Below are 27,757 nucleotides of genomic sequence, written 5' to 3'. Positions count from 1 at the left end.
CAGCAAGAAAGGAAACACAAGCAGGGAGAGTGGGAGAGGGAGAAGCAGGCTTCCTGCGGAGCGGGGAGCCCGATGCGGGGCTCGATCCCAGGACCCTGGGACCATGACCTGAGCCAAAGGCAGACACTTAATGACTGAGCCACCCAGGCACCCCTAAAAATACCTGAAAGTTTAAAAGAACACATATTTTAAAAAAAATAATGATAAAAAGATGAAAGAACACACATTTTTATATCCATCAAATTTCCTTTTTATAGGAATTGTATTATTTTAAAAGTTATAAAGATGTATTTTATCATAAAAACAAATCTGTCTCTTCATTGTTCTATTGAATGGCATGTACATCCAGTAAGAATATCATGGATATCTTCTATGTACAATGCATTATTTTCTTTAGTGAAAAGGCAATTATACTCTTGTAACAAACCCTGAGGACTTGGAAGATTACCTTATTGTGTGACCTTAGGAAAATATTTATCAGCTATTTGCCACCATTTGCTCATTAGTACCATGGCAATAATAATGCCAATCTCACATATGTGTGAAAATAAAATAATAAAATAAAATAAGTAGTTATCATAATACTTGGCGCATATTAACCTCTTAGAATAAGTGAAATGTTGGTTTTGTTCCAAAACACATATAATGTGTTTCAAAACTTTACTATGCAGTTCACCATGTTTCCTGCAGCTTCTGCTCATTCCCTGTTCTGCTAGGCATTTAGTAAAAGACTCCTTTTTATAGCTTCTCATTCCACATGTATTAGCCACTGGAAATCTTTCAGAGACCAACCAGCGAGACCAACTTGCAAAAATATATAACAGAAAACATATATGGCATGTGGTTACCTCTTTGGGGACATAAATAGACAAACAGAAAATGTCACTAATGTCACAGTGTCATGTTTTAGAAGAAATATAAATCTCCGTGAACTGCTGGACATGATTTTGCTAACACAAAAAAGAAAAGACAACGATTTTCAGAAAATTAAACTTAACCCTCTGGGACACGGTTATCCTCATGTTTGCTGCTTTTAAGATTTTATTGGCCTACACTCACATTCAGGTCAAACTGAAGATAGTCAAATATCATTTAGTAGCATTGGAGGGGGATGGAGGATCAGGCAGGCATGCCCAGGACATTGTCTAGAGCACAGGAGCAGGGTGTATCCCCATTATTCAATGCTGTCTTATCACTGTGTTAAAATACATACATCCAGACAACCCAGAATGTTCATGGACAGAAATGAGGCTCTAGAACCTGTAAGAGTTTGTGTCCCTGAGAGGAAGAAACATGAGTCAGTCATAATTTATAACGGAATCTGTAACTCGGATTCTGAATACTGAATAATCTAGCACAACTACAAGAATCATTGAGTGCAGTGTTTCCAAGCTCTGTCAATCAACTTCCTCCTATTCTCCTGTCCCCATAATAATGTTCTACACATCCATGTGCTGTATAAATAACAAAGATAGAAGCTTAAGCATTTCATGGTAAAATGCCACCTGAGATGTAAAAAGAAACCACTTAATTAATTCTTAAACCACTTAGACTAATTTCATCAGAGATTAAGTCATTCAACAAGTCATGTCATTACTGAAGCCAAGGTTAAATCGCTCTTTCTAAAAAATATAAAGCCAATCTTTAAAGAGCTTTACAAAAATGAAAGAACTGATTGATCTTGCCTCCCTCTCCTCCTGAAAGAAAAGCGATCTATCCATCTGCCCAATGGATCAGGCTCTCTATCTAGTTACTTGCTCTTTTCCGTGCTGGTCACAAAGTTTCCAAGGACAATACATTTGAGTGTGATAGTGCACATTTCATTTCATAAGGACGCCTCAATTTCTTCTCATTTTTGGAGGAGGATGACTGTTGTCACTGAACATTCCAAATGCATGTTGCTTAAAAGGAGTCCGTTGCTCACCAGCACTTATGGAAATCCCGAGCTTCAGTGTCAGAGGGCATCCAAATAGGGATGAAGCATCACCCCACAACCGCCATCTGTTGAGTGTTTTCCCGACAGCTGTATCTCTTGACCATCACAAATATAGAGGATCATGAGAGGCACGAAGGGATTGCGCAGCAGTCAGACACGGAGGAAAATGTTCATCTGTGAAACAGCATTGCTTTTAATTGCCCCATAATGATTTTCTAACAGACACAATGGTATGTAGTGCAGTCTTAGAGTTGATTTAAAGCACACAATAAACCACAGTGCAGCTGAAAAACCAATTGAGACTTCTCAGTGCCAGGAAGGTTTTTGTCCTACGTGAATACTTAAGAGCATTTTCACCAGCTCCCCTGTCCACAGTCTACTTTTACCAAAAGTAACTGTCTCTATCCTTGTGCCGGGGCAGTTTTGAACAGTAAATGCACATGTTTATTTCAAATATCAGTGAAGTTAAGCTTCGGTTTTATTTTTAATCTTTGAGATATACAATCCTAAAATAAGTTCATTGGCTAGGTGATGGCCCCAAATCACACTTTTCTGATTATTTTAAAACCATTTAATGTTTTTATTCTTACCCTTCAGTGTAAAAGTCCTACTGTCATCAGTCTTTGCTTCTTCCAGAACATTCTCTGACATAGCAGCTGAGGCGGTATTGAGATGGTGGAACTGGCTCATCAGACACTGAAATCCTTGCCTTTTTAATGGGGGTAATTAATAACATCACTAGAAGCTACCATTATTGGAGGACCCACTATGGGGCAGTCTTCCTCTGAGGACTTCAGAGCCTTGAACTTGAAAGATTCCAGTCAAAATGACACTTTATGCGAAAGTCTGATACTCTGTTTCTGGGAATTCAGTTGTCAGAATATGATGGATTAATCAGCAGAGGCTTTCTAAATCCCCCGCTCCATTCCATTCTGTAGCATAAAAGAGAGATCCAGAGAGAAAGACAGAAAGACAGAGAGAGAGAATGAAAGGAATTTCAAAGATCAACGCTTTTATACTTTCCATGAATCCCATCATCATTATTATAATAACCGATATATGTTAACCCTATCACATATATACACAACACAAATGTACACACTAAACTCTCATTTCCTTCGCCAATTGCCAGATCTCACTTATTTGTACACCATCATGTTACGACCTGTTACTGCTACTCAGAAGTGTGGCAACAAGAGCAGATATTGTACCCAAATTAAAAAGAAAAAAAAATCTGTGCAAAGCTTGCTTTAGGTGCATTTTGGGCTCATTCTCTATTTTTCAGGGGAAGAAAATCCATGCCAAAATGGGCCCCACACGCCCATAAGCGATATTTTTCGAGAAAAAAAAAGTCAGAGTCACCTACCCAGGATCCCAGATGGCACAAAAACTTGAAAAATACACTTTTGACACCTACTACCTACATTTGGGAACTGTCCATAATGCATTCCAAAGGCAGTTTTTTCTACAACGCCCTGCTCTTCTTGGTAGTAAGGCCTGTCTATGAAGCTGACTTCCTGGTTCTCCTACTTCACCGTGAATAACTGTGAGAGACAATAGCTAAATATGCTGTCACGTGGATGCTACTGTTACTTTTTATTTTTAATCCAATAGATAGTTGCACCCTCATAGTCTCTTGTTGTTGGTAAACATTCTCTTATTTAAAAAAAAATTGCATAAACCATCCAAGAAGCCCTAAGGAGCCATGCCTAGACTACATAATTCAGTAATTTGGGGAGGGAGGAAGAGGGTGAAAATACAGCCTAACTATGCTCAAAGAGTATTCCTTGTCCCCCTAAATCAGTAGTGGGACACATTTTCGGCCTATCGTCAGTGTGTTGCCAGTCCTCAGAAGCACAGATTTCACACCTGCTGTGCAAAATCAGTTGCCGTTAAAGAACACATGCGTCAAATGTCTACTTCCTCCGGGGGCGCCCTCATCTTTGCCTAAAGGACTCTCCGATCCCTTTCTTAAAACAATGGTTTCCGTACACCGACCCGTGCAGGCCCTGCGAACGTCTTTCTTAATACGAGGGAAATAAGGACCATGAAATGATACACATCTATAAATGGAACAGATAAGTACGGAGTGCCTCACAGGTGCCAGCCATGTTTTGGGTAGTGGAGAAACGGGGGGAAACAAATGATCTGAAGCCCCTGACCTTGTGTATTTCATGTTGTTAACGGGAGAGACGGATGAGGAGCAAACAGTTACTAGCCAGGTAGTCACAAATACTGGGCCAAGATGAAAGCAAAGTAAGGAACTGGAGAGGAATGGAAGTGGGGAGGAGGGTTTGCCTGCTCGGGGTCTGGGGGAGTGGGGCTTTAAACAGTGTGGTTAGAGAAGCCCTGCCTCTTGTGGTTGGATTTGAGTGGAGAGCTCTGCCAATGTCCCAGGGAATAGATTTCCAGTCAGTGGGAACGGCTGGTGCAGAGGCAGGAAGGTAGGAAGGGGCTTGGCGTGTTTCAAGAACTGGCTGTTTCTGAAGGCCTTTGTGGTATGTTGGTGTACAAGTTGCCAACTCTTCATTCTCGTAAAAGCTGTCTTGTATTCTAAGATTACGGCTTTCCTCCTTCCTCCCACCCCCCGCTGATGTTAACATGTCCTTTCTTTAAAGAAATGATGTAAGATTTCAATGTTAGTTCTTTTTCTCTTAAGTAGCCTAACTTGGCAATATAAAATGTTGGCAACCTTATGTTGTTCTCTTTTTCTTTCCTTCCCCCCCAAACTAATTCATGAAATACAAAACTCTGTTAAGCTCTGGCTTAAGACGACATGTACTAAAAGTGCCAAATCCCTCCCCGCCCCCACACCGTGTCCATGGAAAACTCCATCTTAACGGGCTCCTTCGTGTTTGTTTTATTTTACTAATGTTCGTACTTACTTCTTATTTTCCAGGTTTATTCTAAAAGAGAATGAAAACACTGGGCTTCAAAAATGCACATTTTGTGTGTTTGGTTTATTTTAGTTTGTTTTTAACATGAAAAAGTGGTAGTAAAATTTATCCCTGATTCTTTAATAAAACAGCATGTCAGCAGAACAGGTACGGGAAATGGGGCCCTCCCAAGATCTTTTATAGACTGACATCAAAATTAAATTGGGATGCTGAGAACATCTGGGCCTCTCCTCCTTCTCTATCTCCCCCCCAGGATTTCCAAGGGATATCTATGTTTGTTTTGTGTTTGTGTTTTGGGGGTAAGGTGGAGAGTCTGGAATTGCTTTTTTTTTTTTCCTTTTTTCTTCAAGGGGAAAAGAGAAAACCAGATATTTTCAAGGGAATTGACTAGTAGTGGCCAGTATAACAAAGAAACCCCACTAAGCCTAACCACAACCTGACAGAATGAAAAGTGATTCCAGAGCTGCCACTCACCACAAATCCCCATGAAACATGCCAGGAAATCAGCTGAAAGCAGTAGAGAGGCTGCTTCTCAAGGGCCACAAACATGACCCCCAGAGAATCTTCTGGGCCCATTCAAATTCAAAGTTGCGAAAGGAGGGGGGGGCTGGTGGTGGTGGAAACAGGAGGCAGAGAATTAGCAGCCCTGTGATCTTTCAGGGTTATGATGGAACTGATTTAAAATGCAAAACCGCGTTCCGTTGTAAACCCCGAGACAAACTGGAAGCTGAGAGGAAGTAGAATTTCATTTAGTGATTTTCAATTTTAGGATTGAAATGGGAGTGGAAAGATCCACGCTATTTATTTTTCCAGAACTGAGATTGCCAGTTCCTTTTTTTTTTTTTTTTTGTAGGATAAGTGAACATGGACTGATATATTACTTCTTTGGGCTTCCATGCTAATAAGGCATACTTCCCACAGAATCTGACAGAAAGGATGAATACCTTGCTCTGCTAATGGTTAATTTGTAGTGGCATGTGTATTTCTTGAATGTACATGAAGTTTTCTAATTCATCAGCACACAATTGGGCTTTTTTTTCCTCCCTTTACACAGAATGAAATGCTGAGAGGGCAAGAGGTTCAGGGTTTGTATTATCCCTCAACCAATGTATTTACTACCCAAAAGTTATTGCTAATTTTTTTTTCTACCTCAGGAATAAAATTGTTCTTCGGCAAATAATTTAGTACTGACCACACTTTCAAATGTTTTATTACTGTCGAATCTGTCACAGATTGCATCAAGACACAGAGATGCTAATCTATCTCATATATTTGAAACTCCTCTGGGAAACATACATTCGGACTTACTGCTGAGTGAACATGACTGTTAGGATTATAGAGACCATACACAGTGAAGAAAAGCGGCATCGCTTTTCTGACTGGAAAGTAAACAATAGGGCGATTGTCGGCTTATACATTGGGCCAATAGCCCCACTGCTGAGGAGCTCTATGTAAAAACCAAGATCAGCAAAGCAGTCTTGATGTTTTCTTCTTGGAGTTGGATGTTGTCAAGGATTCAGAGGAGCCACCCCAGTGAGAATGCAGGAAACAAAACAGGATATTCTTGTTTAAGGACTGCTTTCTGTAATTATGTTGATTTTTTATGCAACACTTGAACTTTTAAAAACTCAAGGATGCATAAGAAGTACTCCAGAGGAGAATAAATGATTGGAATTTTGTCTTAAGTGAAATGTTACCTTGCGTTCTTAACAAAATTAACTTGTTTGTATTTGTGAGTGGGTCTATGAATTAAGTATACTTAGACTATGCCTGTTTTGTCTCCCCACCTCACACACTTCCCCCACCACCACCATTTTCAAACAGGAGGTCAAGTTGTCTTTGGAACATCATATTTCCTGCTTGGAAAAGGCACTGGATTGTAGAATAGTCTGACAGGAAAGTTTCAAGAGTACCAGGAGTTTCCCCTGGAAGGCTTGAGGGGGTAAATGTGCAGCATCTATAAAGTTCTTTCCTTTGAGCTATCATGAGCTGTCCCATTGTTGTGTATACAAAGTCTTCAGAATGGAAACAGCTAAACTAAACTGTAAATACTCTAAGGAAAAACGTCTTTGGAAATATGCGCTGTGGGCTTGCTTGGAAACATTGTACTTTTATCTGTCCTTCCTTGCTGAGGAAGGACCATCTGGCTCAGCCACTTGCGGGTGAATGCTATCATGCTACAGACATCCGGTTACTCCTTTCCCATCCAAATATCAGTTCTGTGGATTAGACAAGGGCTGTAACATATTTGTATGCCAAGAAATCTGATTTGGTGACAATTATTTGCCCTTTATTTTAACAAAATTACTTCATGCTCCTTTTCTTTAATCAAAATGCCATGCGATTTCCTACTTCACTTGAATAATTCTCATAATTTTACAACACAATGAAAGGATTATAGATTAGCACAGGTCAATCTCCTCCATATTCTCCTTATTTTTCTTAAGATTCCAATCCACAAAAGGTCTTGGACCACATAATACTTCCGGGTCAAGGACACCCCAAGGTCTCTTTGCAAAAGCACCCCAGCTGAGCAATCATATTCCAATGGCAGTGTGCCTTGAGTTTTAACCATTGTGATTCAATGGAGAAAATGAAATGTAAACTAGATGTTAACTGCTGACTTTAGTCAGGGACATGCTGAGAATGCTGATTTCACTCTAGGGGTGAGGCTTACAGGATAGAATGTAAAATGGAGCTTGGGGGTCAGCCTGACTGGGTTTGAATCCCGATTATACCATTCGGCAAGCAGATTACTCAGCCTTTCTTTCCTTAGGTTTTCTTCTTTATAAAAGGAAGATCATAATCATTCCAGTTATTCATTGCTGCCTAACAAAACATCCCAAAACTTGGTTTAGACCAAGTAGGTTTAAACCAGGGATTTATTATTATCTTTCACTTTTCTGTGAATGACTATGCTCCATTGGGTGGTTCTCATTTGGGGCTGGTCATTCTGGTGGGGTCGGATACCAACTGGATAGTAGGTTTGAGGGGGCTGGCCATCCAATATGCTTCATTCCCACTGTGGGCTGGCAGCTCACTTGAGGCTCACTTTACACCTCACCTCTTTCTGTGGCTTGGGCTTTCTCACAGCATGGAAGCCTTAGTCTGACTTCTTCTCACATGGCAGCTCAAGGTTCCAAAGGAACAAGGTAGAAGTCCATACCTAGTCTATTGTCTCTTCTACCCCATTTATTCATCAAGCAAGTCACTAAGGCCAGCTCAGACTCAAAGGGAGAGAAGTTAAACCCTACCTCTCAATTTCAGAAGTAGTTGATAATTTTCCGTCTTCAGTCCACCACAGATACCAAACCTACCCCATAGAATCTTGTAAGAATTAAATAATTCATCTATGTAAAGTGCCTAGACCAGTGTCTGACACTTGTAATATATTTTCACTAAAAGTCAGTTATTCTTATGTTCTAGTCCTGACCCCATTTTATTCTTCTCTGCATTTATTGCTATTTGAGCTTACTTGTAATTATGTTTGTATATATGTACATGTATGTTTATTTTCTCTCGCCTATCCAAATATAAACTTTGCAACCATAGTGACTTCATTTTTTTTTTCCTCAGGGCCTAGAAAAATGCCTGGTATATAATGAGAGTATTTGTTGAATGAGTAAGTGAACAAACCCTTGGCAAATATAGAACTTGTATGTTTGGTTATGGAAAATGGGAGTGTGATTGGGGTTGGGGGAATATTATGATCAGAGAGAATCAGAGAGAACTGACATTCTGATTTATTTAAATATTTTAGAAATTAGGATATCATCTGTTACCTGGAACAGCTTTTAACTGAAACTGTCTTAAGAAACACAAGTATATGAACAAGTCCTACTTTGCCTCCAGACTAGCTGACAATTGGCACAATTTGAAAACTGCCCTGTGCCACCCACAGGCCTTAGAATCTGACAGATCTGGGTTTCAGTCCCTGCTTTTCTGTTTGCTTACTTACTGACATGACAAGTTTTTGTAAACTTCTCTGGGTTGTAAATATGCAAAATCACGCAATGAGGCATACTTCATGGGGTTCCTATGAGAATTAAATAGAGTTGACAAAGGGTTTCAATACAAGTACAGGATGCAATTGATAAACAAGTACTAATTTCCAAGAATATTGATGATAAAGAAACTATCAATATGACTTTTAATATACTTTATGTTAGGGGGATGGCTTTTCAATTTTTATTTTTCAAAAACTCTTATGTTCCAAATACGTTTTAAAATATAAAATAATATTAAGTTCACTTTTTACAAATTCAGTATTTAATCTGTGAGCATATCAATCCATAAATTGACTCTTTCTACTCCATCCAGTATTTGACACAGGAATTGAAACAGAATATTGCCTAAGTCTTAACAACCATGTTAAAAATAAATATTTATATTTATCAAGAAAAATTGTGACATCAAAGGAAGTAAACATCATGTCCAAAGTACACTTCCTAGAATTCAAGGGAAATTCCCCCACCCCAGCCCCTTCACGAGGATGTCCAAAAGTCAGTTACTTAATCAACAGATGGTACTGGTTGAGAGCTCAAAAAATTCAAAGCACTTGGAACTTTGGGGAATTTTTTAAAGGAAACCACTTCTCCTTGGTTTTTAGTGTACTTGTCATTTAAAAATAAATTTACTGACTGAGGTAAACTGATAAATATGACAATTTTTTTTCCTCAACACACACACACCAAAAAAATCAATTCAAGATGGGCAATTTATGGATACACGCACATATTATATAAATTCGTAGTGAGTAAATTGGACAGAATTTTTTTCTGTTTTATTGTTTTGGAAAAGCTCTCAAATATTTCCTACATTGAAAAACTGTTCTAGAGTATGTGAAAGATAGAAGCTAGAAAAAAATGACTTAATAGAGAATTTATCAGACGTCTTTGAAAGGACAATATTCAGCACTGATATCGCATATTGCTGGCAGCTAAACAATACAGCATATATTGCCTTCTCCAAGGAACAAAACACCAGAGTGTGCACATAGCAAGCACAGCTCAGTACCTCCAACATGAAAGGGAAGGTACTTGCAAAAGTCACAGTATAGCATAGTAAAATATAATTGATTTGTTTTTGTTTGGGCAGGGGAGGATGTACAAATACAGGTTTGATACCAGATAGTGGCTATATTAAAATTACATGTGCCTGGGGCGCCTGGGTGGCTCAAATGGTTGGGCGTCTGCCTTCGGCTCAGGTCATGATCTCAGGGTCCTGGGATCGAGTCCCACATCGGGCTCCTTGCTTAGCAAGGAGCCTGTTTCTCCCTCTGCCTGCCACTCCCCCTGCTTATACTCTCCCTCTCTCTCTGCAAATAAATAAATAAAATCTTTAAAAAATAAAATAAAATAAAATAAAATTACATGTGCCTGAGAAATAATAGGTGATTAGTAAATGTCAGTCTTCTTTCCATCTTTCTTTTGAACTATATTTTCTTTTTCATCTATTACCACAATGCCTGAGCTCTGTAACTAAGAATATAGCCTCATGGGCTGGTATCATCCTATGATTCTTTGTTCTCAAGTCAACAAACCTAATCTTGGTTAAGCATTAACAATGGCAGGTCAAGGACCAGTGGTTCTGTCAAGAACCAATATGCGGAAAGCAGAAACCCAGATGAAATAAATACAGATTAAGTTCATCTGAGCATTTCCGTCGTTCCATGTTTAGTTTCTTCATGATCCATATATTACAAAGATAAGCAAGCCAGAGCTTAACATGAAAGGGGGAACCCTTGTTATTCCCTATCAAGATCTGATCAGATTTATATAAGGCTTCATATGGGCAGATATTGACGTTCATGCCACCACTATTTTTACTATACAGATGTGCTAACAAAAAGGAATTTTTGTTTTGTTGTTTTCCTCCTTCCACACTTTACCCCTTCCAGAGAATGTCTCTAATTCTACTCTTTAAAAGAGTAAATCCAAATGGTAAGAATTCTCCACAAAAGGCATGCCTAAACATTTACCTCTTGCTTCCGTATTTATAGTAGTGATCACTAATACCTATAGTTTGGATTATAATTTGCTCAATTTATCCAAACAAGACAAAAGCCTGTTAGGGGAATTTCACTGTCTAGTCTATTATTTAACCTCATGAACAAAAACACCCGTGTTGCCTCACTTAAAAAGATTCATTGCAAGGGTTAAGGGCAGATGAGACGGGCGTCTGCAGTCTCCTGGAATCACAAATGTACAAACAAGGGAACTAATTTTTCTCTACTGTTTTTCAAAAAAAAGGAAAGCTTTTTTTCACACTAGGCAAACAGCAACTGGCTTAGTCTCATAAATTTACATCTCCCAAGTAGTGTCAGTGTTCAGGCAGATTAGTTTAACAGGCCTTGTGTTATCATCCAAAGGAAAAAAAAAAAAAAAAGGAAAATATATCCAAAGTCATCTGGTTAATTGGAGGAGGTGGGGAGATGAAGTTGCTTCCATTAGGTTCTTTTGGAACAGTTGCAAGATCCACAAAAATCTGTTTTTAGCTCAGTCATTCATCCTGTTGGATGTGTGATGTGTTTTCAATTTAATGATAATTGCCCTTTCCATTTCTTTGATAATTGCCCTCTCTATTATCATTTATGGAGATTCAAATTATAAATCAAGACAAGACAGCCAGAAAAATATTATGATTGTCCCTTCTGAGGCCACAGCAACTCAAGTAACACTGCCAAAGTCTGAGAGTTTGAGCCATTTTCACTTGCATGTTTCTGAACATTTTGTTTTAGGGTCCAGTGATTTTCCTAAAGAGGAGGTTGCATGACAATCATAAGACTGAATGGTAATGGATACAGCGAATATAAGTTTAGCTTCAGTGCAACAGTTTTAAATTTGTATTGGAAACCAGAATCTTGCTCTCCTGACTGTTTGAAAGCAAAGGTGAAAAAATGGACCAGAAATGTTTGCTATCAGTCACCTGGTGTCCCCATGGAGGACATTGCACAGACCTCCCTCCCCCAAGTTCCTCTCTTCTACTCCTTCTTGGGGAAAAAAAAAAAATGCCTTCTTCTCATTGAATATGTTCGATGATCCACACAGTAAATACAAAGACATGAGTGAGATTTTATCTAAGAGTCCAGGAACCAATAATAAAACCCTGCACCCAAGACATGGTTCTTTGAGGCGGTGCCAGCTTGCACCTGCTCAGGAGATCCTATTACTAAGTTTTCAGGACTTTGGCAGGCTGTCTGTTCCCCCCAGAGAGCCACTATTAAAAATTAATTATATACATTTTGATTTAAATATGTTATATTGAAAACAGAGTCAATAAATACACAGAACTCATCACTTCCTAATTATTGCAGTACATTGCACTGTTTTCTATGTTCTTGAGGGTGTTGCCGCTTATTGCATTTGAATGTTAAAAATATCATATCATGATGTGATAGGGAGCATCTCTTCCCAGTTCTGCATCAGTAACTTGGGACACACGAGTAGCTTAAAATTCACGATGGCAATTACACCACTAATATCAAAAAATGCTGCAAATCATTGCTTTCCCCCCCAGGGATCTGTTAAACATTTTGCCTCCCAGCTCTGGACAGTAATAGAGTTTTATGAGAGGGAGGACCTTGGATCTGGCATGATCTGGGTTTCCTTGGGGCTCAATTAGCAGCGGTATGATCTCGGCCAGTTTCCTTAAACTTTCTGCCCCTTAATTTGTCACTCTCCTGCTTAATCTCCTCCAATACCTTTCCACTACTCTTAGGATAAAGTCCAGAATCCTTAGGGCCTCCCCTCCCTTATCTTTGCCCCAGATTTCCTTATTCCTTGAATCTTGTAAGTTCCTCCTGCCGAAGGGCCCTCACATCTGGAATGTCCTTCCAGATGTGAAATGTCATTTTCTCAAGGTAGACTTCTCTGATAGCAACCCCCTGTACCTCCCACATAATAGGTTAGGACCCCACACGTATAGACTTTCACAGAATCCTGAACTTGTCCTCACAGCACCTGTTGAAAGTGTTCACAAAACTATTTTGCATGTCGTCATTTGCTTAATATGAAGGCCCCCTCTGTGCTCTTGTTTCTCATGCATGTTGCTTTACCTCTCAAGTTCAGCTCTACGCTTTGCTAACCTAACCACTTAAATTTAATCTGTTTGATATCTGTTTTAGTCAAGAGCAACGCTCTTTTCATAATCCCTTGTTCCACCTAAGAGGCACTCCAAGGTAGTGTTAAGGACAGGGCTTCTGAGACTCTATCTCCTATGAGCTATGTGGCCTCAGCAACCTCTCTGTAGTCCCATTTCCTAATTTATGAAGTAGGGTCAATAACAAAATCTGCTCTCTAAGGGTCGTTGTGAAAATGAAGTGAACTGACCTCCCGTAAAGTGCTCAGAGCCATGTCGATCATGTAGGAATCAGTATTTAACTGGTATTATTTCTACTTGCCTTACCTCTCTCCATTCCCCCTAATGACATCATTTCCCAGAACCCCCACTTCGATGGAGGTCCCACTCTTCCATTATCTTTGAGGATTACAGACGATACCACAGCTTTAACTGTCCATCAGAATGACACCCAACTCTCTTGTGCTAGTTTCTCCCCCAATTTATAATCTTACAGTCCCAGCTACTTATTGTCACCTCCATGAGACTTTTTGACACAGAAAACACAAGGTACCACACACAAATCCATCATTACCCCATCAAACTACTTGGGTCTTTTGACATCTGTATTTCTCTTAACAGCATCCCGATTTCTTCCCTGAGGCTCCACGTTTCTAATTCATCTATGTCTCTTCCCTCTCCTGTACTGCACATCTCAGCGGTTGCCAATTTCTATTGATTGTCTCTGAAATACCTCTTGCATTTTTTCTTCCTTTTAATTCCCACAGCTTCCATCTAGTCTAGGTTCTCATTAATCTCTTACTTGTCTGGACTATAACAATAGCCTACTATCCAATCTTCACAGCTTTAGACTCAGCTTATCATAAAAAGAGCATTCTTCTAGAATTAGACACTCTTAAAACACAAGTTTCTCTCCTCCCTCCTTTTCTCTCAATTGTTTGATGTTTTATGTCTGTTTTCCGTCTGTATAAACAGAGACCTTGACCAGCTAGTTCACCTCTGTATCCTCAGGATCTAATAGTACCAAAAAGAACTATTTATTAAACTTAGTACTACTACTATTAAATATTATTATAGTATGAACATACTATATTATTAATATAGAATATCATTACTAAAACAGTACTATCAAATGTTAAACACTGCTCAAAGTATTTGTTGGGTTGTTGTTGGTTAATTATTGAATAAATCTGTTTTCTGTCCTTGCTCTGATCTATAGTACACACACTTCGTCTACTTAAATTGGATTTCTGGTTAATTCACTCCCTTGCTCAAACATTCTCGGCCCTTCCCAATTGATTGCCTACTGTCTAATGTCCCCATCCCGGAAGATGAGGCTCCAATTAAGAGGCCTGGCTTGCTTCTATGACAGCTCCATTCCACTCAGAGTATTCAGAGTTGTTGCTGTTGTTTAAATTAGGGAAATGATAATATTAGTTGTGACCTCAAAAGCCTCCTCAGCCTACATCATGCAGTGGAACAGAGAAAGCGGCAGAGCTGATCTTCCCTAATGATTACACTTGCTTCTGAAATGGAAGGTACAGTTAGTTAAGAGTTTTAAGAGTCGATCATCATAGTTCCAGCAGGAGCCACAGAAAAGACAGGACCTCTTTCAATAACAAAATATTAAGGCTGTGGAGTTTCCTCAAAGCTTCTCAAAATAATTTTGCCTTATTTAATTGTAAAAGACAAAAAAAGATAAGATTAGAAATTTCCTCTAGGTTACTTAAATTCATTTCACTGCCCTTTATGTCTAGATAAGTTAGCATTGGATGCACTTTTTCTCTCAACTGGCTTCTTTTCATTCTTGAGCTTTTTTTCATATTGAATTATATACTCTCTTCTCAGTATATACTCAGAATTATAGTTTCTTCATTTGCATCTTGATGATCAAAATGTTGCTTTCATATCACTTGGAATTTATTTCTTCTTGAATCTCATAGATTTCCCCCTAAAGTATGGTTTAAAGAATACTCATTCTAAATTGACTGGTAAAGTCCTGGCCTTGCTTTTTTTTTTTTTTTTTTTAATATTGATACCACCGCTACAGCACACATAAGAATTACTCAGATGTCAGAGTTCTTTAAATGCTATTGTTTTCAAATTTGGGAAATTTTCTCAAAGAAACTGGCTTCAAAATTTGAAGAAAGTACACAAAGAGTAACTCTTCTTAAAGAAGAGGGAAATTTTTATTCAACAACTGTAATAAATGTTGTATTCAAGGGTGACTAGCAAGCCCCATTCTGATATATATAGAAGGCATTCTCAAACTTTAGCAAAAATACTTTATTTTGTACATTTGACTACACTTGGTTAATGCTGCCCTCAATAGGTTTGTTCACAAAGTTAGTAGGTATGTTCTGTATGTAAAAGACATATATAAAATTAATTCTATTTCTGTAACTTTCTAAATTATCCAATATGGTATGCATTGAAATTTTAAACCATGTGCCTAAACTGTCAAGAAAACATTGAAAAATTCTTGAACCATGAATTTTCAAATATAAATGCCTATTAAAAAAATAGAAGTCTGGCTGTCCATTTAAAAAGTGTACTCATTACTACAGTTATCAACAATTACTCAGTTACCTTTGATCTCTTAAACATAGAATAGTTTGATAGCCAATATTAATTCATCCTACAAGATAGGCTTCTTTTTTTTTAAAGATATTTATTTTTAAGTAATCTCTACACCCAAAGTGGGGCTTGAACTTACAACCCTGAGATCAAGAGTCACATGCTCCACTGACTGAGCCAGCCAGGCGCCCCTAAAATGAGCCTCTTTATTACAGATGAAAATATCCTTCATTTACAAAATTACATAATCAGATGTCCATTGTTTCTATGTTAATTTCATGTCTATTAGTTAACCATGAGATGAAGAAATTGGTAAGAAAAAAAACCTTAAGTGCTACTTTATTCCTTTAGCTTTTTCAGCCATGGGGGTCCAAGATATTATGCTCATCTGTAAGTGGACATAATCAAGGACAGTATGAAGCCTGGAAATGAGTCTACCTAGCATACTTTCCTTTGTTACTCATTGTAGAGCCCTTATAGCTATGTTGGACCCTCATCGTAAACCATGGTGCTAGGGACAAAAATTCAGTGTTAGACTTGGTTGAACTGCATCCAAGGACTGTCATTTTGATGCAAGGTCACATGGAAGAAGGGTGCATGTCCGTTTTTCATCAAGCATTTTAAGGTCAAGCTTTACAGCCTCCCTCAGCCATCTCATCAAAGCCTTTGTGTTCATAAAACACTTTTTAAAAAAATCCTGCTCCATTTCCCAACAGATTTATAGTTTGTTGAAAAACTAAAAATTACCAGTCTCCAAAAACTTACTCTCTTGCTCTCTTATTAGTAATTTATACATATAAAAGCATAAGAGAGCCATCTTCTTCACAACATACTTTCATCAAGGATACAAGTGATATTAATAAGTCCCTTTACATTCAGGAAACAACTAATACCTCATCTAGCCTCCAAAATGCATTATAGTTAGCCCATCTTAGAATTCTATTGTTTAAAAATTCACTAAATAATGCTTTTCTAATAGGCACTCATATCTTGGTCTGGTCCCTTGATTAAACTATGTCCGTTTTAGGCTGGAGACAGTGTTTGATTTTCTCTTGCGTGTATGACTCACTTGATGGAAAATCCATCCATCTACACACTGCTGCATTAGGAATGAATTTTAAGTATTCAGAACCTTCATATAGTACCTTGACTTTTAGAGCCTAAAGTAAACATAAGAGAGGGCAGTACTTAACAGGCCACGAGTTGGATTTACCATCTCCGCACTTTGAGAAACTGTAGCTAATTGCTACACCTCACCATTTCTCTAAGTTAACATTTCACTCCTTGCAAAATGTTTTTGACTGGAATAGGCATGTTCAACAGAGAGAGAGAGAGAAAGCTATTACTGGTAGTAAAATAAATACTCACTGCTTGGATAGTAATAATCAATAAATAATAAATATGCCTTCCATCAAGTATGTACAAGGTAAATTAAACATACTCATTTTATTAAGAGAGAAATGAATACTTATCTGCTACAAAGGTGGAATGGTCTGGAGTCTTCCCCTCACACGTGTGATGTCGGCTGAGTGTAGTTAGTGTCAGGGGTGAGAAAACAGTCAGGAGGCCCATTTATAGCTGCTCAGAGAAGTAGACACTGGCTTCTGAGGAAAAAGATCCCATTACCAATATAAAAAATAAAGTTTCTTCCCTGTCTACGAATGGTGAGCAGCCATTTTCTTTGTTTTAGGACATGTGTAATGTTTCTTTTGAAATTTTAATCATTGTCAACTGATACTAAAGTGAGCCAAGTAAACCTTTCCTTATGCTTTTGGAAAAGAATAATTGACAACTGAAAAACAGGCCGTGGTCCCCGAAGACCATTCAAGCAAACACACAAAGTTTGTGTACTCTGTGTGTTTTTAATACATGGCCGTGTCAGGTCTGAGGGATACAGTTACCTAAAGAAAGAAGAAAAATCCTCTGAGCCATTTTATTTTTTCCATTTAAAATGTTTCTTGCGTTCACATTAATATTAACCTTATGACCTCCTCACATTGTGGTATAATCATTGAAGAGGAAACCAGGCACCCTCCTTTCCCTGGGTAAAGACTTGCTTTCTGATTTGCCCTCGCTCACATCCGTGCTTACCAAAGGAACAGATGCTCAGCTTCTAAGTGTCTGACTCTGGCCTTTTCCCTCCTGTCACTAGAGCAGAAAGAAAGGGGGATCCCAAGCAATGGTGGCAGCTTTGCAATGGCTGGCCTGTACTTTCACATTTAAAGTAAGCAGGTGGCATCAGTGGGCTGTCTAATGACTAACAAGATAAGAGCGCAATTGATCTTTTTATTAACCCATGCCCCCAGGTGGGGGGTGGGCAGCCTGCTCTTCCCTCCTGGGTTCAGTTACACTGCTCAGTTCCAGGAACATTTTAGACCCATTCGCATTTTTGTCTGAGCTGATTCTTAAAGAATAGGGGCACCAACACAGATATCCCATGTCATCTAAATTCTATCTTCTCTGAAACTCCGAACTAGTAAATGCCTTTATAATTTGCATCTGACTCAAAGCAATATTTGATGTACATTGAGAATGTATCCTCAATCCTATTGATATTCTTTTCATGCTGAATTTGAACTGTGGGTTTGTTTGTCTTCCTTCTAGGTCTCAGACAACTCACTCTAAACCACACAACTAGTTCTGAAGAGTATGGAGCCTACATAGATTCATAAGGTAAATGATTAATTTCAAAATATGACATAATGGGTTCAATTATAGTATGAATTCCAGCATTGTGTAAATGTGTTGTTTCTCATTCATCTGTTGCAGACTGGGTTATGCTGTGTGAACCATAAACTGCATCTGCAGGTTGGCTCTTTCAGTGTCAGGTTATGTACAGTATGTTGCTTAAGGCTGGCTACCTACCTCAAATTTTATAAAAGTCTTCTCATAATCTTTTTTTTTAAAGATTTTTTTTAATTTTATTTGACAGAGAGAGACACAGCGAGAGAGGGAACACAAGCAAGGGGAGTGGGAGAGGGAGAAGCAGGCTTCCCGCGGAGCAGGACCCCGATGCGGGGCTCAATCCCAGGACCCTGGGATCATGACATGAGCCCAAGGCAGACGCTTAACGACTGAGCCACCCAGGCGCCCCTAAAAGTCTTCTCATAATCTTAAGAGGCACCTGCCCTGGGGTATGCCAGAACATCACAAATCACATAGTTGATTGGAAAACGATTAGAGCCGTTATTTGCATACATGAAGCCCAAAAGTATTGGGATGCATTCCTTTGTAGAAGTAGCAGGAGGTACAAAACATCCCATTAAGGCCACCTCTACCACGGGCAAAGTCAGATGAGGAAGTATGTGGTAAAGGAATTTATAGAGGATGGCCTTGTATTTTTGTTTCTCTAAATCAGTCATCATTTGCTTTCCTGCTTGTTAAATAATTATTTCTAGAAGGTATCGAATCTATATGAAGGTACATGCAGGATCTTTGATATCACCTACAGCAAAACGGTGAGAAGACTCAGCTTCCGAGCCAAACTAAATTCAAATTGCGGTTCTGCCATTTACTGGCTATGACACGGTGGCCTTAGATTTTCTTATCTACAAAGTGGGAGAAATAATAGTACTCACTTCCAAGAGCTGTGGCACTAAACAAATGAGTAGATGCAAAACATTTGGAATATTGCCTAGCACCTAGTAAACACTAAATTTACTGATTAAATAAAGGGCTTTTATTCTACCTCCTCACTTTGTTTCAGCTTCTTCATTTTCCTTTAGTCCAGAAACTTGGTGGTTGTGGGAATTATTAAGGGAAGCAAACTCCCAATTCCCTCTTTGCAGACTTTCTCCTAAAGGAGATATATTATACCTTTCATGTAAATGCCAGGAAGGGAAATAATTGGCATCCCATTGCCCTTTGAATGGGTCCCTGGCTAGCCCTAGGTGGTGTGACGTGGAAAGTGACCTGAACACAGGTGCCTGCCAGCTTAGCAGCACAGTGTAGCGGGAGAATAAATTAGAAGACTCATAGCCATTTCAGAAACATGCAAACATCAATTGGCATAGAGTTTCAGGAAGCAGAATAAAAAGGGATCTACAAAACAAAAACCTTTCAAAGGGATGGAGGCACCATTCTTCCAAATCACAAACGGATGATTATGATCACCATTAGAGCTTAATGAGCCTATATCTGGCTAATGACTTCATCTCTCCAGTAGATTTGCCAGGAGTCTGTGTTTCCACTAGTATCCATCCTTCTCTTCTAATAAACTTAACCATCATGCTAGTTGGTCAGAACAAGTCCTTGGATTTCTCCTTCCTCCATGAGCAAAAGCGTGTTTCTAAAATCTATCATCCCCCTATCTCAGGACTGAAAGGAACAGAACACAGAAAAGAAAATAGATAACAACAGTGTATGGTTTATAGAACCTTGGAACACCTAGGTTCAATTCTGGGTCAGTAACTGCTCTCTGACCTAGTTTTCTCATCTCCAAAATGCAATTGATCACTATCCTATTTCTAAAGATAACTTTGAAAATATAAATATGTGCAACTGATCTTTTAACACATACAGGGATATGGTTTATTTTACATAATTTATGTATTTCTTACAAATGCCATCATTGATTATGGCTATATTTTTATTTTAATAACCAAAGGTAGAAAACGGTAATTATAAGTTTTAAACAAGTTATCTGCTGAGCCATTTAAAGACTATTGATTTGAATAAGAAGTATGACCTAAGGGGCGCCTGGGTGGCTCAGTCATTAAGCGTCTGCCTTCGGCTCAGGTCCTGATCCTGGGGTCCTGGGATGGAGCCCCACATCGGGCTCCCTGCTCACTGGGGAGCCTGCTTCTCCCTCTCCCACTCCCCCTGCTTGTGTTCCCTCTCTCGCTGTGTCTCTCTCTGTCAAATAAATAAATAAAATCTTAAAAAAAAGAAGTAAGACCTAAACTGAAGTTAGAATCTTTTTTTTTAATTAACCATACTATTATAATATTTAGTTCAGAGTGATGCTTAGTGTTAAAATCATTTAAACAGGCAATGTTTGGCAAACTAGAAATAATGATGTATCTTTTAAAGAATAGGTATTAACAGGCAATCTATTGGAAAAATAACAGATACCATTCCCCATCATGACTTTTATTCATATGTTGGTTTGAATAGTTCTTTCATTCTCCTATTTTCAAAATATATCCAGTAAATATAGTAGATCTCAATATAGGCTTGAATAATGATCACACAAATATTATTGTCTTAATATAATCTTGAAAAAGATCACACCACTATAATATTGAAAGTAAGGCATGAGGCATCTGGGTGGCTCAGTCGTTAAGTGTCTGCCTTCGGCTCAGGTCATGATCCCAGGATCCTGGGATGGAGCCGTGCATCGGGGTCCCTGCTCAGTGGGAAGCCTGCTTCTCCCTCTCCCACTCCCCCTGCTTGTGTTCCCTCTCTTGCTGTGTATCTCTCTGTCAAATAAATAAAAAAAAAATCTTAAAAAAAAGGCAAGTAATAGTTATGGTAGAAGGGATAATATTAGCTATTAAGACAATGCTTTAGTGCAATACTTCAGAAATTTTAAATTGTTTTATGCTAAAATATTCCAGCATAATTTTTCTGGGGTCTTTATGCTATAAATAAACTTTGATTGCTATGGTAATGTAAGAAACATGAATGGATAATGTCTATTCCCTATAACCAGCATATCAGGTAAGTGTCATTGTGAAAAATAAATGGCTGGGATAGCATTTTTGAATTCTAGTCCCAAACCTCCAACTGAATTTTCCGAGTGATCTTGAACAATTAGCGATGGTCTAACTAAATTTCTTTATATAAAATTTGAAGAAATAAATAAAGGAGTTTCAAAAAGGCTGATTTTTAAGAAAAACTTTCAAGCAACAAAAATGTCTAGCAAATTCTGACAGGCACCACATCCACATTCTGCTCTCAGGCCTTCCTTCCACCTTTCTGCCCCTTTGTCTTGCGCACTGATTCCATCATCTCAAGAATGAAAGGGCTAGTTTAAAATGAAGCCTGTTCATATTCACTAGAACCTCTAAAGTCACAAAAAAGTACCAGCTAAATGTATTATTTTAGTCTCACTGACTAGATGTTTAGAAACCTCTTTTTTTTTAAGTTATTTAACTAATTTTATTGGGAGGTCTCTAATAGCTCCACAACTGTTCCACAACAAAGAGTATAAAGCGTGACCCTTGCTTTCTGCAGTTTATTTATAAAAGTACAATCAACATATACAAAATAAACACTATCATAACAAAAAATATATGTATGTGTTCATCTCAGTATTATAAATTATAAATTCTGTAGGAGTTATGATGGAAGGGGTGGGATCCAAGATGGGGATTTTAATAATGAATAGAGCTTGGATATGTAGTTCTTCTCAAGGCCAAATAACCAATGGTCCTGTATTTATATTATCCAGGGTCCATGGAATGAGCTATTTGACCACTAAAAACAAAGCAAAGGAGTAGTCAGATGAAGGGGCTGGTTAATTCACAGTGAAAGCCCAGTAAATCCCAGCAAACAGGTCTTTCACTCTTCCATGCCCACTAGAGAATAGACATCCCACCAAAATCCCAAGCTTACCTGGACTATGAGGCTCCCCTCGCACATTGCAATAGTGGAGATTCCATGGAGGGTAGAAAGAATTCATTCCCCTCAGGAAGAACTACAGCTATTGTAGCTGAGTTCAAGTCTTTGAACTTGTTGAACTCAAATGTTGGCCTTGGGCATAAAGCTTACTGAGAAACCCCATCTATCCAAAATAGAAATTCAGTGTCTCAGAGCTCATCAAGCGTACACATTCTCTCCCTGAGGACTCAGGCTCCTCAGCTGTCCCTGCTGGCCCCTCACCTGCTCTCTTTGGGTTTCTGAGCAGCCCCAGAATGAACCAATTGAGGAAGAGGAAGCTAATACCATTGACATTGATAGGGAAAGATTTGAGAATATGGAAGATAAGTCCCTGAATTCGTTCTATGAATTAACATTTGCCATCTAAGGAAAAAATGAGATCATTTATATTAATAATCCAAAATTTGATTCACACAAAGAAAATTAAAATTAGATACTGTCCTTGAAACTCTGATTTGCATTATGTTGTGAAAGTAAACTGTGAGTATGCTGATGGCAGTGATAATCATAGCTACCATGGGTTGAGTTTACTGCATGTGTAGCATTCGGTCATATGCTTTAATTTATGTGTATCTCATTAAATCCTCACAAAACTTATATATAGGAAGAAGGTAATGTCCCTGGTTTAAAGATAAAGAAATGAGGCTAAAAAATTTAATTTGATCAAATTTAGCAAGGAGCAAGTAGCAGAGCCGGGACTCGAACCTATCTGAGGTCAAAGGGCATGCTCTTTCCATTATGTGCACTACCTCTCAGACGGTGCTGCCTCACTGTCTAATGATGCTTTTCTTATATGCGCAGGTATACCAGGAAGATGACTAAGTTGACAGTTTTATTGCATGTATGTACATTAATATCAACCAATACTTATTATTTAGTCCCATGAAGTCAATGAATGTTTTGCAAGCAGATGGGCCACAGATTCAGAAAAATCAATGAGTATTTGACTAAGCAAGTGAATTATGAAGAGTAAAAGCATCATATGTGGCTTTTTCTTGGAAGTAAAGGGAAAGCTATGGTGTTAATAAAACGGGCCCAATGCTAATGACTTCAAGGCCCCCTCACGTACCCCCTCCAAGTAGAAATCAATCTGACTCTAAGGTTGAATTTGCTCATTCCAGAGACTTCTTTCCCAACGGAGTTCCTTAATTTTGACATTCAAAATACAGAATCTGTCGTGGCTCTTTACTTTCAGATTCAAGGCCAGTTTACTTCCTAATCTCTTCTCATTTATTATTCACTTTTATATAAAGCTCACTCTGTCTTGTTTTCACATTCTTCATATTCTTACCTACTCTCTAACTGACAGTTCTCACTGTCTGGAAGATCTTCCATTGATTTTACTTTTCCTTCCTCGTGTCTCTTAAGTCTTCACTGTATTCAGCTTCCAGGATCTGTGATTCTGATTTTGCCTAAAGCTTTCCCAACTAATTAGATATAAAACATCGTAATCCTTCTATGGAAATCATCTTTCCTCTATAGCCAAAGGCATTACCAATGGTAAAATGTACTCATTTTGTATATAACAGTAATTTCAGCCAGTAGATTGTACTTTTCATTGATCTGTTTTTTTCTGGGTAGAATAGAAGTGCTGTTGTCGATGATTTATAAATTTCAAAACATACAAGGAAGAAAATAAAAGCCATTGTTTATGCCAACACCCCAAGAAAAACATTGTTAACATTTTGTTATATTTCTTTCCAATTTTTTTTCAACACATTTGGTTGTGTTTTAACTTCAATTCTCCCTGCCTTAATACATTTTTATCCTGCTTTGATTCTCCTAAAATTAGACCATCTAAGATTTGGATTCATCCAGTTCCCTGGATTCATAAAAGGCGGGTGACCAGTCGGAGGGCTGGCCACTAAGAGGTCTAGTGAAACATTGAGTCATAGACGTCTAGAAGTAGTCTTAATTCTGGGCTTATTTACAAAGATCAGGTCTTGTGTGAAACTCCTGGATAATTCTCTTTGCTTCCATTATGTGTTAACTTCCTGTTAATTAAAACTACTCTGTTTTATTGCACAGAAGCTAGAAAAATATATTAATATTAGGTTATATAAGACATGGTATTATAAAATAATACATCGGTCTTCTTGATTTCTAAATTAAATTAAAGATCTAAAAAACTATGTGTTCATCTAATGTTGAAAATGCCCTCTGTGGGTTTTATCTCCTGCCCGTAAGCCCATCTTAACTACATGGAAAATGAAATTTTCTTGTTCAGATATCTAGGCTTTTTATCCCCTCAGCTCATTTTATCAAGAGTGATTCATCAGTTTTTACCTGGTGAACAGACATTGTCTGAAAACTTAACTTTTTCCATATGACTTACCTGCCTAATTTTTGGGTTCAACTTTTTATCCTTTAGACAATTAGGAAGGACTTTGCTCTTACGTAATTGCTAAGCATCTCCTTTCTTCCACCTATGAAAAATAATGTTTGATTATTCTGCCCAGGTTTAGACACTTAACCCAGTTTGAATTTATTTGATAACCAAACTTGTAAGGACACTAACCAACATTTCCCCAAAAAGCATTAAAATGTGACCTCATAGGAGAAACAGCTTTTCAGTCTTACTGAATACCTTCTTCACCCCCCCATATAAGGTGTATCCTTAGCAACTTCACAAAGCATACCATCATCAGCTATTTGTAAACAAATGAATATACCTTTCAAGGCATCAAAACCCATCCCCAAGAGAACAGGACAGAGGTTATGAAGACTAAAAGTTTCCTAGCTTGCAAAATCTTTTTGTTCCAAAAAATATATATATATATACTTCCTTAAATGCTACCTATAAGCCTCTTGCCCGTGAGAATAGCATTTCTCACACCCCTTTTTTTTCCCCCCTCACACTACCTAAAAGAGATATGAGGGACTACCCAACTTAAATCCTGAGTTGAAAAGTATTGAGAAACCGCTAAGTATATTCATGCCTCTGTAGTGTAGATTTTACAGACAAAGATAAAGAAGTGGAGGTATTAGTACCATTGATGAGGCTGAGGACTGAACCCCTGTGGGTGTTGAGGTTTCCCAGGCAATGGGGGTTCAGGAGGATGATCGTGAGCTGTCAGGACAATCAAGACACCACAATATTTTAATCTGCACACTTTCGGCATCAGGGTAGATACTGCCTGCAAGAGGTCTGTGTTTTATTAAAATCTAAACTAATTCCCCTTGTTTTATGCTACTGAATGGTTCATTTGCTGTGGGACCCTCAGGGGGTAAAAGGGAGGGAAACAAATTAAGTCAAAACTGCAGACTTGTTAAGACTACATAATGTGTATCTAGCTCTCTTATTGTTACATGACAGGTTGGGAGAAAAAAAAAAAAATCTCTGGGAAATTCACCCTGACTGATCAAGGCAACCTTTGAAACATGCAATGAAAACACAGAGAAAACCATGCGTAATACGAAATAGCATAAACAAATCGTTGTCTTACTTTCTGGAAATGGTGTTGGCACTTGGATAAGACGTGGGTGAAAAAATTCCAAGAAAAGCAAAGACATCTCTCGGTAAATCAGTAGGTTTACTGGTTAATGAAGAGCCAGGCTTTGCTATTAAGGACTTGACACTCACTGGTTATGAGCAGGTCTTTCCATAATGGTTGCCACTGACGAGTGCTAATGAGGGACTCGTATATGTGCCTGGAGAAAGAAGGAAATAGAAACATTTATGACTTCTGCATCACCCAGAATACACAAAAACACACCCTTACCTAATCCCTGTCTGTAAAAGTTTATTTATGTAGTTGTAAATTGGAAAATCTCAAGCATAAAATTCTATATCTATTAAATATACAGTGGTTTAGTGTACTGGAGACAGGGCAGCCTGGTTTATTTGTGCTTTTTCTGTCAGCGATGACATGAGATCATAGGGAATCCATATCTCTAAAGCCAAAGAATAGCTCCCAGTCATTTGTGGCTTCATTAGCAACGTCGTGATGTCCCTTAAGGACAAAACACATAAATGTTCTCCTGTCACTTACAATTGTGTCAAGGAGAAAACCAAAATGAACTTGCAAAGTCATGCACCAGCTCAATTTTGGAAGGAAAAAAAATCTTCCTTTGAAGGAAACGAAATCAATCCCCAGTTCAAATTAAATTTGGACTATTCTGTGAAGCTCCAATACACAGCTCCAATAACAATCAGTACTTATGGACTTAAAATGCAGGCAAATAATGTTTCATTTAAAAGAAATTGAATGAGGATTACTGACAGAGAAAGTTTTAATGCTGTTTTATCATTAGTTAAAGTTAAATCATGCCATTATTGGCTCAGTCACAAACATCTCAATCCCCACTCTTTTTTTTTTTTTTTCCCAAATGTTACTAGAAGCCCTTTGCCTGGTTGGGCTTGTGTTTTCATCTTATTAAAACCTTGTCATGCAAATGTATCATAAGTGTAGCCTGAAGACTTCTGTCTCATGCAAAATTTAGCTTAAATTCTACTGTCATGAGATACTTTGTTATGCACAAACCTTGTGTTTGGTTTGCTGACATTCTTCTTAGTCGGCTCTCATGGTGATTCATTATCTTGTGATATAGATTTCCAAGTATCATCTTTGTATTGATTTTTATATCTTTAATAACCACTCCACAGAAGATGGCTCTACTGGTGTCATTGATCGCATCAAAAATTCAAGACTTACAGAAATACTAGAGGGCTAATTGGTAGCAGAACATTTCAGACTTAATCTTAATGCAGTCTTAATCTTCTGCATTAAACCTACCTGAAGGTTTCCTTTTGGAGTCGACGAGGGGAAGTTTAGTGCTTCGTTGAAAAACACCTGGTGAGAGCCTGCCAGAACATAGCAATAAATGGACTACAGACTTGGAAATGTCACTTCACAAAAGCTCAGAAATTAAGAGCACTCCCTTCATCTGGGGCCTTCATCATTGAAATGCTTCTTGTTTTCCTTTTCCCTCCACAGAGCCAGGTTTGTTCATATATTTCTGTGAAAGAAAAGTCCCCATAATTCTAAAGGACATGCGCCTCTGGGATTTGAGAATTTCCCAGTTTACCAGTAGAAGGGCTTCTTCTGCAGAAACTTAGAGTGAACATCCTGTTTGTGTAAATGACTTTGAACAAGAAATTTAGGACTGCCGGTATGGACCTGCAAGTCTGGAGTCCCCGTATATGACGAGGTATATCATACTCTAACTTCCTTCTCGAACCCTGTGTGTGGAGCATGTAAATCTGTTTGAGGTAATCAGAAACCTAACCAGAAGATGCAGGAGCTTTCTGCAACACTTAAGGGTAGCTTGATTATAAACCTGGAACGGGATTTACTGTATTTTTGCCAAAAACTTTTTGTGAACCTACTCTGTGCCTGTCCCTATATCAAAGCACAGCTGAGTAGAGCCTGATAGTTGACCTAGAGAACCTTAGCTTCAGAAGCCTATTGGTGGAAGGTGGAAGCAAACTAAGGTATATGGGATAGCTAACTAGAAGGAGGGATATATAAGGATGTGGCTTTGGAATTGGCCACTCCTGAATTCTATTCCACCTCCAACACTGTGCTGTGTGACTCTCGTTGCCTCCCTGGAAAAGGGGCGATAGTTAAAAGTTTCTTGCTCTTGAGAATAAAAAGTGACAGTGCCTACAATCCTGAGTATGAGGCACATCATCCAGGCACCTCAAAGGCATGTTACTTATTAG

General features: G+C 38.4%; 1 long non-coding RNA gene across 2 annotated transcripts; it reads right to left on the bottom strand.

The window, feature by feature from the left end:
• Positions 1 to 2,701: 2,701 nt before the first annotated feature.
• On the bottom strand, positions 2,702 to 27,033 carry LOC141373427 (uncharacterized). Of its 2 annotated transcripts, none has more exons than XR_012379391.1 (3): positions 26,829 to 27,033; positions 25,539 to 25,743; positions 2,702 to 2,868 (listed from the first exon to the last, which is right to left on the bottom strand). It is a non-coding gene; the product is annotated as an uncharacterized lncRNA (long non-coding RNA). The 2 variants fall into 2 exon arrangements; XR_012379392.1 differs by lacking the exon at positions 2,702 to 2,868 and adding an exon at positions 24,443 to 24,518.
• Between the last annotated feature and the right edge of the window lie 724 nt (positions 27,034 to 27,757).

The sequence above is a fragment of the Callorhinus ursinus genome, unplaced genomic scaffold (genome assembly GCF_003265705.2).
Source record: "Callorhinus ursinus isolate GAN/ISIS: 27379988/994484 unplaced genomic scaffold, GSC_fseal_2.0 scaffold9, whole genome shotgun sequence".
NCBI lineage: Eukaryota > Metazoa > Chordata > Mammalia > Carnivora > Otariidae > Callorhinus > Callorhinus ursinus.
This window is presented reverse-complemented; position numbering and strand designations above follow the sequence as displayed.